Source organism: Rhinolophus hipposideros, assembly GCF_964194185.1.
Source record: "Rhinolophus hipposideros genome assembly, chromosome: 9".
In the NCBI taxonomy this organism is placed as follows: Eukaryota; Metazoa; Chordata; class Mammalia; order Chiroptera; family Rhinolophidae; genus Rhinolophus; species Rhinolophus hipposideros.
Genome location: NC_138055.1, coordinates 64,258,169 through 64,269,252, shown reverse-complemented (window position 1 = coordinate 64,269,252; position 11,084 = coordinate 64,258,169).

Sequence of the window (11,084 nt, the reverse complement as noted above, 5' to 3'; positions counted from 1 at the left end):
GCCGTGGGGAGAAAGTTCCCATCCTTAGTGGCCAAGTTGACCTTCTCTCCATATCCATTCCCTCTTTTTAGCTTCTTATGCTCAACTCTTCATTGAGTTCCATTTTGCATACCTGTTCCAATTTTGCTTGGAGTTGTTTTGCTAAACCAGAAACTTTTTATTTTAGTAAAATCTCCAAGGTAATCAAAGAATGGATATCTTCAAATTAGATCATTCTGAAAGATAGCTAATTTTAGACAGGCAGCTACTGATGATAGACCTAGAGATGACTCCTTCTCTCTCCTAACAAGGAGACCAGAAGTTACCTGGCAGATGGACAAGCAGGGTACAAAATCCCCATTCTCTAGCCAAGCCGTATGAAATTGTTCCTTGGCAAATATCCTTTTGTTTTTTTCAGTTGCCCTAATCCTAAGTGGGGGAAGGAGGACTGCCAAATACCAACTTGAAGAATACTAAGCAAAGTGCTAAACATAAAGAGTGAAGAATACCAAGGAGTGTTTTAAAAATTAGTTTCTAATAGAGTCTGCAGTGTCTTCATATTTCTAGAAAGCATATTTCTTCATATTGCTGCCATATTGGTTTACAGCAAAAGCCATCATTCTAGGCTCAAAAGATCCACCCTCAACAGAGCTAGTAAAACCCAGCACCTTTCACCTGGAGACCATCCAATTTAACCTGTCCTCCACGCAACAACTCAAACTCAGAAAATGAGAAGACACATGGAAAAAGAAGTGAGCAGCTGAGCTGCAAGTACTGCTGTCCTCGTTTTACATATGACATAAGAAGTTAAATATTGCTATGAAATAGCTCACATGTGGCTCATCCTGAATAGTAAGTAACCCACACTGGTCATAGGCTCTCCAATGGGAGGCCTCCAGGGGCAAACCTCTTGGAGAGTGTAATTTGATATTTATGATGTTCTATCGCCACCTCCTGGAAGAAAAGACTAAGAACACAAAAAGGGGTGCCAGGACTTCAGGCTTCAGTGAAGACCATTTTCCTCAATTCTCAAAAAAGGCAGACTGCAGTCACTGAAGATACATACTTGCATCACGATATTCCAGATGAATTACCATAGTGTTGGGCAACCAAGAAAGGGAAAAGGCAAATGTAGAACTCCAGCGTCAGTTATTTGAGAGCGAGAGATAACATCAAACCTATGAGTAATGAGCCTCTAGAGTTGCCAGTCCGCAGAGGAGGTCTGAGTTCTCATTAGCAAAGAGATATGAGATCCCATTTTGCAAGAGTCAGTAGTACTGCAGGAGCACAGAGATACTAAAAGGATCATTTCCACACTTGGCTTTGGAAGTATTCCTCTTTACCTTTGCTTTTTCAGTCGCAGAATTTGGCAAAGGAGTTCTAAAGGTTTCAAAACATTATTAACAGGACTAAGAATTTTTCCAGACGAAATCTTATTTCCCAGGCTAGGTTTTGTTGGAGTTATTTATCCAGATGGCACAAACACAATCAAGTGAATTGGAGGGTTTGACTGTCTCTATACGAGACCCCCATCAGTCTTCATTTCTCAAGATTTGGTTTATATAACAAAGAGATAGTAATACAACACCTAAAAGTACTATTTTAAAGCACACTTTAATTTTGATCATCATACATTTTCCATCAATAGCTTCATGCAATGAATGTTTCACAATCCCAAAACATAAGCTATTTCACACAGTGGGAAGAAAACTCTTAAAGTCAATTCCCAACAATCATTACAAGTTTAACCATCTATTCTCTCTAAACATTTGGCCCACATCCTGCCCCACCCTCCTGATTCTTGGAGACTTTTGCAATTTATACAACTCACCAAGGTCCTGAAATAGCCAGGGGTGGCTCTTTCCATTCTGAATACCCATTATGTTTATTCATAAAACACAGAACATGGAAGACAGTTTAGGATTTTAGAGCTGGAAGCAACCTTATAACTGATGAGAGTGATTTGCTCTCGATACCTGATGGCCTGTTTTAGAAGATGGCAGGTATGAACACAACACTAAGTCAGGCTTTTTCTTTTTTTTTTTCTAATTCAGGTTTTCTTGAGGGCCTATCTTGTTAAAAGCACTATGAGGACCATCTAAAAGCTGTAGCTCGTATTCCCAAAACGCCAACTGTGTTGTCTGAATTTGACTTCCTTACCTATAACCTGAAAGGTAAAGCTTCGTGATCCTACAGAAAAGTTGATACCAACTTTTCTGTGTTCTGCGTCTCCACAACTATCTCGTGTCACGTGACACTGGGTTGCTTGGTAGTGTCAATCACCACATGGCAACTCTTTCCCAACCTGATGGCCAGAAGAAGAAATAAACTTTACTTTCCTGCCAAATTTCTTGAGTCAGGAACTGCCCACACAACATCAACAACGTTGCAGCTTTCCAACCTCCCACTGAACCCACATTTGGGGTTAGAAGTTCAGTGTTCCTAAGTACCCAGAAAATTGAAATGCTTCATTGGCCCACAAACAAATTCTTGGGATCTTGCAGGGCCATCCTTTCCTCCTCTTTCCTCCTCTTCCTCCCTCACTGTGGACTCTTGGTTGCTTCGATGTGCGAACAGTTTTGGATACCTTCCTGTTTATCCTCCAGCTATTTTTCCAGCTGAACACTTGCATTGTTTGTGTTTAATGACAAATCTTTATAGCTCTGATACTTGACCGAGATATATAAGGTTTGAGACTATCGATGCAGCAATTATCTTCCAACTTCCTGCAGACTCTCATCAAAATGAGATGCTCTAATCTGTCAGTAAGTCTACACCAGAGTAAACTGAGAGGCTGGCTACCTTCATACGATGCGTTTCAAAAGTATGTCTAAATTGGCACCGATCCTTTCCCTGTAGATCTCACCAGTCTCTAATGAGTTGATTTTAGGCAATTTCTCATATTCCACTCTCCCACCACAAACTTACTTTGGAAGTTTTCCTAAATGTACTAAGATCCCTGAGGTCTCCATGGTTCATATATAGGCTCTTGCTTCGACTTCAAATGCCTTCCCTTTGACCTACTTGTCCCTTAACATTCAGCCCGGAAGTTGCCTGTTCTTGTCTCTTCCAGGCAGTCTGGAGTCCCTCACCTCTGTGCTCAGACAGACCCTATTCAAACCTCCACCCCAAGTTACTTAAATTGTTTTCTCCTCCCACAAACTATAGATCCATTCTGGGAAGGGATTAAAAGTTTGACTCTGTATTCCAGTACTCAGGGTTGAGGTGAACATATAGCTAGCACTCTGCAAATGTTTGCCAGAAGACATTAAGGAATGGGTTGTTTTCTGGTGGCACACAGCACTACAGACAGCCAAGGCCGTGGCTTCCTGGCCAGTTCAGACAGACAAAAAAGACATGACCATGTACTTTCCTCCTTCCACCTCTTGTCATCATTCTGGTGTTCAGACAGACACATTTCCCCATCAGCCAGTGTTCTAGACCCATCAAGTATAAACCGTTAATTGATTACAACCTCTAAGCAGGCCACAAGTCCTCAGCTTTCCTGGGCCTCCGTGGATAATTTTCTGAAGTCCAGCAATGACTAGGCCACCTGCACTCGTGTGACCAGTCTCCCTTACTATGTAGCCGCGTAGCACTATGCCAGCCATGCAGCTGACACTCAGATATTGTATGAATCGGAATCTTTTAGTAGTAGCCTCAGCATGCACATCAAAACTTGTTCTCTTCTCCCAACTCAGTTCACTAAAAACCTAAATCTCATTATTTTTGTCTCCCAAAGTCATCTTTGTTATAAACAGAGTTCTGTTTCCAGGATAGAAATTAATCACTTTGCATTTTAAAATTTCTCACTGATTCTATGAAGGCACCATTATTATGTCCAGGGAAAAATGATATTCACTGTGGAGAAAAAGGAACCCTCATACACTGTTGGTGGAAATGCAGACTAGTGCAGGCGTTATGGAAGGCAGTATGGAGGTTCCTCAAAAAATTACGAATAGGATTACCATATGACCCAGCAATCCCTCTCCTGGGTATCTACCCAAAAAATCTGAATACACTTATCCATAAAAACACGTGTTCTCCAATGTTCATTGCAGCTTTATTTACGGTGGCCAAGACATGGAAACAACCAAAATGTCCTTCGATAGATGAATGGATAAAGAAGTTGTGGTATATATACACCATGGAATACTATTCGGCGGTAAGAAAAGATGATATAGGAACATTTGTGACAACATGGATGGATCTGGAGAGTATCATGCTAAGTGAAATAAGTCAGACAGAAAAAACAGAACCATATGATTTCACTGATATGTGGTATATAAACCAAAAACAACAAAAGAACAAGACAAACAAATGAGAAACAAAAGCTCATAGACACAGACAATAGTTTAGTGGTTACCAGAGGGTAAGGGGTTGGGGGGTAGGAGATGAGGGTAAGGGGGATCAAATATATGGTGACGGAAGGAGAACTGACTCTGGGTGGTGAACACACAACGGGACTTATAGATGATGTAATACAGAATTGTACACCTGAAATCTATGTAATTTCACTAACAATTGTCACCCCAATAAATTTTTAAAAAAAAAGAAAAAGAAAAAGAAAAATGATATTCAGGCAGACCCCTTAACTTCTAAAGAACATGTAACAGAGGGAAACTCCATCTGCCAAATAATGTGCTTGTGTGAGTGTCAGAAAGAATACTGGGCTGGTTAGAACAAGGACTTGATAAATAGTTTCCAATATTACTTATGATCTCAATATCCTAGATTATGAAGTACCAGCTTTTATCAATTTGGACAATCTACAGAGACTTGAGATATACAAAAACCAGAATATGTGTACTTGTCATAATTTAAAATGTCAGTTTCTGTCTACTCATAACTAGCACTTTGATTAAATATCCCCTTTCAGAAGCACCTTCTTTGTTAAGTTTCTAAGTAATTGTTTCACTTTATACGATCTCAGTCCTACACTTTTGCCATATTATAGTAATAGAGTGATATTTTAATATCAAACTATATATTTTTCCATTTCCTCCCTTCCCCATCACTGCTTCCAGTCCCACATGCCAGCACTTAGTAACGGCTACAGTTTTCTATATGTATTATCTTAGTCACGTAGGATGTGGCTTTCAATTATAAAAGCCAGAAAATTGAGAAAGAATGACTTTTTGTTTTGTTTTTTGGAAGGAAAGGAGTCAGTTTTTTTGTTTTGTTTTTTAGTTCTATAAATTTTGGCCTTAAATATCATAAGCCAAATTCTGGGGGACCTAGAACACAGATTTTACACAATAAACCCTATAGTGTGTTGATATGAGTTGGTACATTACTACCCAAATAAAATAAGAGTTTGATTAGAGAGTAGAAAAGGGAGAATCAGAAAGGTGATAACCAGCCTACCGGTAAGCTGGACAGTCCCTGAAAAAAGGCCTGACCCTCACAGCTACAGACTGAGGCCTGGGAGCAAGTGGGCAGCAAGACTATGGAAATCACCACGGAAAGCGCAGGAAAGCTTGGGGAAATCCCAGAGCAGAAGGAATAGTGTCCAGATTCTCAGAGTATTGTCCAGAATGGTATAAATTTTATGGAGAAGCAATAGATAGGGAAGATACATAGGCTGTTGGGCCCAGGGAAGTCCCACCAAGCCCCACTCTGTATTCCCAAGTTCCCTGAGATGTGTACAGAGGGTCTGAGAACCCGCCAGCAGCTCCTGAGAGCCCCCGGGAGTGCAAAGCGAAGGGAGTGGTCGTGACAACCTGATGTTTCAGCAGAACTACAGTTAACTCAAGGGAAGTAATGGCAGTAAGGGCTGAAGCTCAAGGGTCTGGGAGAGAGAGCCACACCTCCGCAGGGACTGGTCAGGCCACAGAACTGTTATAACAAAATGGCATAAACTGGGTAGCTTATAAGCAAGAGAAGCTTGTTTCTCTCAGTTCTGGAGCCTGGAAGTCCAAGATCAAGGCGCCAGCAGATTTGGTGTTTGATGGAGAACTGTTTCCTGGTACACGGACAGAAGGAGTGAGAGAGCTTTCCAGGGTCTCTTTTATAAGGACACTAATGCCATTCATGAAGGCTCCATTCTCATGACCTAAGTACCTGCCAAAGACCCCACCTCATAGTACCATCACACTGGGGGTTAGGTTTCAACACATGAATTTTGTGGCGATACAAACATTCAGTCTATAGGAAGCCCCTAGGAACTTGGGCCACTTGAACTACCTCTGAGGAAAAGGGTTGAGAATTCTGAAAGAGACAGAGATTTAAACCAGAACAAACTAAGTTACGTTGAATTGGAAAGACGAAGTTTTCCATTACCCAGTGGAAGTGGAAGTTTGTGGACTGCATTAATTCTAATTTTAATGAAATAAATTGATAGTTGTTCAAGTATATACTTTTACAAATCCTAGCTATATAAAAATAAAAGCCTATGCATTAACATTATTTATTCATTCAGCCAAAAATTGAATGTCTATTCTGAGTACTCTACTGAAAGTTAGATATATAAAGATAAATAAGCTGTCTTTAAGAAATTTATAGTTTAGTTCAGGAGACCCTGTAGTTACATGTGCTAAGTATTATTGTAAGGGTGTATGTGTTTATTTCCTGAGGCTGCTGTAACAAATTACCACAAACTTTGTGACTCAAAACAACAGAAATTTATTCTCTCACAGTTCTTAAGGCCAGAAATCTGAAATCAAATTGTGGTAAAAGCAATATTTACTAAATTAAGATATCCATGTGAGTCAATATTAAAGGGGTGGCTGGTTAGCTCAGTTGGTGAGAGCGTGGTGCTGGTAGCACCAGGGTTGCCAGTTCCATGCCACTATGAGCTGTGCCCTCCTTAAAAAAAGAAAGAAAGAAAAATCCATGGAGCATTCCTATGCAATCCACACATAATATATAAATCTATCCAAAATAAGCTTTTGTAATCTACCAAAATAGAGTGATTTTTACATATTTTATATAAGAATACATAACTAAAATAACTGAATTAGAAAATTGTTCTAATGCAGCTGATGTTGAAGAAAAGCAGTATTTCAGCATAACACTACGTTTTCTCTTTGCTGCTTCTTATCAGTTGGATTTTTCAAATGCTGATTCTTTAAATAAATTACTTTTTAAATAAACCAAAGCAGCCTACAATAGTATTAGACATTTTTGTAAACAAATTCTCTACACTTGGCTGCATTTTATTAAAAAGCATTGCAGTCTTTAATCAATGTATTCAAAAAATGGAGGACCAAAAACCTTTAGCTTGTGAAAAGGTTTAGGGAATTAAGGTTACTGAATACAAAGTTTATAAACAGAGAAGCAATGAAATTTGTCCCTATAAAAGCAAGGAGGTGAACAAATGTCACAATATAAGTTTAAATGGTATACAGAATTTAATTTTGAAATTCTGTAATTGCACTTTGGAATATCTCGACTTGAAAAAATCTTTTGATAGAGCTCCTATTTTAATTGGATAAGTAGGCATACTGTTCCAGAATAGAATGGAATAGAGTTGAGAAGCCTACACTTTTGCAACATTTAAATTTGGCAAAATGTTTCAAATAAACAAAAATAAAAAGCCTTTTGACAAGTTTTGTCTTATAAAAATACATGTCAAAGAAAGGTATTCTAGATTGAAGAAAAAATATCTTGGCTAATTTTTTTTTTCATTCTAATATATAAAAAAAATAGAATTGAGAATATCCTCCATGTAGCAGAATTTACTCACAGCTTATTAAGTACCTCTGTCCCTAAAGAGAGAATATATTCTCATTAAAAATAGGGTCCTCAGAGAAAAGTCAATTAATGTAAAATTTTCCAATTTATATATCATGAAACCCAATTTTGAATAGTATAAGTAATTTAATGAAAATTTTAGGACATATTGAAAAAATGCATTGTTCACTCAAAAAAAAGGAGCAGGATCAAAAGAGGAGAATCACAGTGTCATAGAGGTAGGGACAGATCCAACTAAAAAGCAAATTAAAACACATTAATAAGGTTCAAGAATAATTATTATGCTTGTGTTATTTTTTTAACATTCAGATAATCAATGTGTCTGCTTTAATATTTTTAGAGAGACTTTTTAAAACAATTTTTAATGGAGTTGTTTTATGTGTCCAACAACAACATAAAACCAATTTGTTAATAAATACATATTTAAAAATCATATGATTTTAATTCTTTTTAACAACTCTTCTCATCCTCAAAAATAACTTTGTTGGTAAATTAGATTCTCATTCAAACACAGCCGAAGGGCAGATTGTGTGGAAACACAAGCATGGAAAGGAGGTCTTTGACGCTATGTTGAGGGTTCTGACTATGTCCTAACAGTTCAGAAGATGGGAGGGTGCCAGAGGAGAGAGTAGGTAAGGTTAGACAGGCAAGGTATCAAGCCCCCAACCCCACTTCATCTGGAGCAGCTCAGCTTCTATCTGTTTTTCCCATTGGATTTCCATGTAAGCTAATTTGAAGAAATGATTCTCTCATTAAAAATAAGCTTAAAAACACTATTATGGGCAATGGAGTATAGGGAATAGAGTTTAAATGGGAGTAACATGATCAGGTTTGAATTTTTATTATTTTTAATTAAAATTTATTGGGGTGGCAATGGTTAGCAAATTTACATAGCTTTCAAGTGTACAATTCCGTAATACATCATCTATATATCACATTGTGTGTTCACCACCCAGAGTCAGTTCTCCTTCCATCACCATGTATTTGACCCCATTTACCGTCATCTACCACCCCTCTCCCCCCTTACCCTCTGGTAAGCACTACACTATTGTTTGTGTCTATAAGTTTTTGTTTCTTTGTTTGTCTTGTTCCTTTGTTGCTTTCAGTTTTATATCCCACATATCAGTGAAATCATATGGTTCTCAACTTTTCCTGTCTGACTTATTTCGCTTAGCATAACAATTTCGAGATCCATCCATGTTGTTGCAAATGGCACTATTTCATTTTTTCTTATGGCAGAATAGTATTCCATTGTGTATGTATGTGTGTGTGTGTGTGTGTGTATATATATATATATATATATATATATATATATATATATATATATATATATATATATATATATATATATATCACAACTTCTTTATCCAATCATCTATCGAAGGACACTTTGGTTATTTCCATGTCTTTGCCACCATAAATAAAGGGGCAATGAACATCAGAGCACATATATCCTTACAGATAAATATTTTCAGATTTTGGGGGGCATATACCCAGGAGAGGGATTGCTGGTTTATATGGTAATTCTACTCTTAATTTTTTGAGGAACCTCCACACTGCCTTCCATAGCGGCTGCACCAGTCTGCATTCCCACCAACAGTGTATGAGAGTTCCTTTTTCTCCACAGTCTATCCAACACTTGTTATTAGTTTTGCATTTTTAAAAGTCACTTTGGCAACAAGAGGGAGAATGGACACTTGTGAAAAGTGAATACTGGGATATGTGGGTTAGCACATGCATGGAGGACTTCACTGCACTCAGATGTAATGTCATGCCCTTGGCTTTTTCAAAAGACCAAAAAAAAAAAATCATGTTTACACAGGCCCTTGTGCGAGGGTCAGCACATTGAATTATTAGAATTCCATGAAAATAAAAGTTCTGTTTCTTGAGACAACCTAATTTGATTTCAATTTGATGCATTATGTATATTACATACTACATTTGTGTTTTTTTTGATCTAGCAATTCAGAACTAAATTAAATGTTTGACTGTAACAGCTAATTTATTCTAGCTGTTTGCAATACAAAATTTTCCTTTACTTTGTTTCTTTGATTTGTTTTGTCTTTTTTTCTAAATTGTCATTTACAATATCTTTTGGAAGTACTGAATCTAAATCACAATTTATATAATAATTGCTAACATTATATAGGGCTTACATGTGCCAGACAATGTTTGAGACTTTTATATATATTAATTCATTTAATCCTCAGCAAGACTAAATAGGGAACTCGCCCTGGCTTTGGGATTAGTGAATTTATTTATAAAACACTGGTGACATCAAATGATATCTGTTTCCCTGATACGTCAGTATAAGCTTAACTAAGCATTCCTGTGCTTCAAACCCATCAAAGCGTTGAAACAATCAATTTCAGAAAATAACTCCAGTGAACTAAAAATTGAATCACTAGAAGTCATGTCTCTGATCCTCAACTCCCTCGTATATAAAGTATGAAAATAATGATACATACCAAGGTTGTACGGAGTTCTAATGAGAAAATAATGTAAAATCATGTTGAAAATTTTAATGTGGTAACGAATATTATTGTTATTCTGAGAAAAAGACAGTGAAGAATTCTTTATTGTTACACCTCTCGTGCATTGTTTCATTGGCACGTTGCCCCTTCACAATAAGTCCAGAATCTGATCACTTTTCAGCACCTCCGCCCTGCTCCAGAGTGCCATCGTCTCTCACCAGGACCATTGCCACAGTCTCCTACTGGGTATCCTGGTTCACACTTTCTCCTCCTCTACACAGCAGGCAGAGCGATTTCTTTAAAATACAATGCAGATCATACCACTCCTCTGCTTAAAACTCTCTGACATGGGCAGCATATTGACCCCGCAAAGATGTGAGTCCCATTCCCTAGCACCTGTGAATAAGTTCCCTTGGGTAGCAAAGGGGTCTTTGCAGGTGTGATTAAGTTAAGGACCTTGAGATAAGGGGAAATTATCCTTGACTTTCCAGATGTAATCACAAAGGTCCTTATAAGAGGGAAGGCAGGTGGAGGAGAAGGTCCAAGGTGGTGAGATAGGAAAAAAAAAAATTTAAAGGAAGCAGGAGTGTCAGAGTCAGAGGAGGAGACCTGACAATGGATGGAGAGGTTTGAGTGGTGCCATTTCTGGAAAGGGGCCATGAGCCAAAGAATGCAAGCAGTCTCTAGAAAGTGGAAAAGTTGGGGAACAGATTCTCCCCTAAAGTCCTAAGAAGGAAAGTCCCAGTGCTACCACCACCTTGATTTTAGCCCCTTGTTACAGGTTGAATTGGGTCCCCTCCAAAATATGGTGACCTCAAAATGTGACCTTATTTGGAGATAGAGTCTTACAGAGGTAATCAGGTTAAAATGAGGTCTTTAGGGTGGGACCTATTCCAATATGACTGGTACGTACACAAAAAGGGACAATTTGGACAC